This window comes from Propithecus coquereli, unplaced genomic scaffold (genome assembly GCF_000956105.1).
Source record: "Propithecus coquereli isolate 6110/MARCELLA unplaced genomic scaffold, Pcoq_1.0 Scaffold10, whole genome shotgun sequence".
NCBI lineage: Eukaryota > Metazoa > Chordata > Mammalia > Primates > Indriidae > Propithecus > Propithecus coquereli.
The window spans coordinates 20430306-20433018 of record NW_012133858.1 but is presented as its reverse complement, the minus strand read 5'-3'; the positions used below and the strand labels follow the sequence as shown (position 1 = coordinate 20433018).

At 38.6% G+C, this 2713-nt stretch overlaps 1 pseudogene; it reads left to right on the top strand.

Annotated features, from left to right (window-relative positions):
• The first annotated feature begins 518 nt into the window (after positions 1-518).
• LOC105806867 lies at positions 519-917 on the top strand (annotated as a pseudogene).
• Positions 918-2713: the final 1796 nt, after the last annotated feature.

The following is a 2713-nucleotide window of genomic DNA, read 5'->3' as shown; positions in this document are numbered from 1 at the left end:
TTTTTAGTAGAGACGGAGTCTCGCTCTTGCTCAGGCTGGTCTTGAACTCCTGAGCTCAAACAATCCGCCCTCCTCGGCCTCCCAGAGTGCTAGGATTACAGGCGTGAGCCACAACTGTCCTTTTAAACTAGTGAGTTTTACCAGTCTTATGGCTAAAAATTTTTAAATTAAAGCTATAACGTTTTTATGTCTGTCTCTTTATGTATATGTCTGTGTACTGTCTACATGGGTATGAAATTCACTTATAAATAATAAGGACTTGTAAATTAAGTAAATAAGCCCAAATACTTTTCAAGTTCACACTTTAGTGGATTTTGGTAAATAAAGCTTCTTTTAAAATTGTTAGTAAAATAGTCAGCTCCAGCTAGCCAGACACAAGGTTCTCACAAGATTTGCCTCCTCAATACCAAAGCTGGTGTAAAATGAGACAACCCTTCCCCATTGCCTAGTTAATCAAGAGTTTTGTCCAGACCTTTCAGCACAAACGGAGATAGGCGCCAGATGAAAAGCACAGACTGATGCTGAAATGGATTAATAAGGAACAATATCCTATAGGTCCAGTTGGGGATGATACGTTTCATTGGCAAGCCACAATTATGAGAGCTAATGACAGCCCGTATCAAGGCAATATGCTCTTTTTGACAATTCATTTGCCACCACTTCAAACCACCTAAGGTTGCGTTTACTACAAGAATTTGTCGTTCAAATATTAACAGTAATGGTGGCATTTGTCTTGATATTCTAAGATCACAGTGGTCTCCTGCTTTAACTATTTCTAAAGTTCTTTTACCCATTTGTTCACTGCTATGTGATCCAAGCCCAGATGACCCCCTAGTGCCAGAGATTGCATGGATCTATAAAACAGAGATAAGTACAACAGAATATCTCGGGAATGGACTCAGGAGTATGCAATGTGATGCTACCGTAAAGTCAAAATAAACTGCATTATAGCTGGAATAAACTTTAAATTACTGTTCCTTTTTTGATTTTCTTATCTGGCCACTCCCCTATCAGACCTTATATTTTTTAATTTTATTTTCTGTTTACCTCCCTCCATTCATTCACATATCATATGAGAAGACTTAAGTTCTTCCAACTTTGGACAATAATTGCTTTTAGAAACTGTAAAGTAATTACAAGAGAATAGTTGCCTGAGACTCAGAATTTTTTTAAAAATGGAGCATGTGTATTATGTGGCCAGTGTCTTCATTCTAACTTGGTTAGGAGATACAACCACTCCGCACTGCTCTGACACGCTAAAGGAATCATCCGATGGGGAGGGAGACGGATGCTCAGTTGTCACATCAAAGGCAGCAGCATCATTCTAGGAGAACCCATTCTTGTTTACGCCTTCCAGTGTTAAGAGATTTGAGGTTACATGATATACGTTATGCTCATAACTGATGTGGCTGGAGAATTTGTATTGAATTTATAGCATCAGTGGAACAGAAAATGTGATGTATTTTATGCATGTCAATAAAGGAATGACCTGTTCTTGTTCTACAGAGAATGGAAATTGAAAGTCAAACACCCCTTGTATTCCAAACAGGGTCTCAAACACTTTGTAATTTTCATTTAAATTGTTAGACGGTTTGGAGCTATTAGTAAATCTGTCTTCCAATACACTGTTTAATATAGCACCGAATAAATGATGCAAGTTGTCAATGGATGACTGACCAACTCTCCAAAAACAAAAATTGTTGGTAAAGTAAAATAGGAAAAAAAAAGATATAAAGACTCTTTGTACTAGCAAAGCTACACCTGCGGTACAACATTTCTGCAAAGGCATTTAAAAATATTTGGGCATTTTGGATTATCATGCTAGGGAGGCAGGAATCTACCAGATTCAATGCAGAATTTTCCTTCCCAAAATGCTCAGAGCACCCATATGAGAGATACTCAGATGAGAGTATCTGGCTATACTTTACAGTATTACTTATCTTGGCTTTTTTGTTTTCAGAGAATAAGAAACACTCATGTCTAACCTTAACAGAATTCTTGATTTTTTTCTTCTCAAACCTATTTTCTAACCCAATTGTCCCCCATCACAGTAAATGACACCATCATCCACACAATTGTTCCAGTTAAAAGGTTATGTCTTCCCTCCCTTCTGACATCCCATCCATCATTAAATTTTTTAACTTTGCCTTTAAAAATATACCCCTAATCTTTCCACCTCTCTTCTATCATTGTCACTATAGTTCAAACCATCATCAACCTCCTACCTGCCTGGGAATGTATCTCCACCCAGCAGCCAGTGACCTTTCAAATGAAAAACTCAAGTCATTTTATTTCCTCGCCTTAAAATGTGCAAAAGTGTCTCACTGCACTTAGAATGAAATTCAGACTCCTTATGCTGGCTCACAAAGTCATGTGTGATGTGGTTCCTGCCTATCTGATCTCATCCCATGCCACTCTCTCATTGATCCACTGTTCCTCAAACGTGCCAAGTTCGTTTATAACTCAGGGATTTTGCACTGCTGTTCTCTCCACCACAGATGTTCTTCTCCACTAGGCCTTCATGAGGCTGGCTCCTTTTCTTTTGGAGATCCAACCCAGCTGAACCAATTCAGAGTCTCTTAGAATAGGACCAAGTGGTTACATGAAAAATAAGGTTTTTTGTTTATTTGTTTGTTCATTTTGAGACAGAGTCTTGCTCTGTTGCCCGAGCTACAGTGCGGTGGCATCAGCCTAGCTCACAGCAACCTCAAAC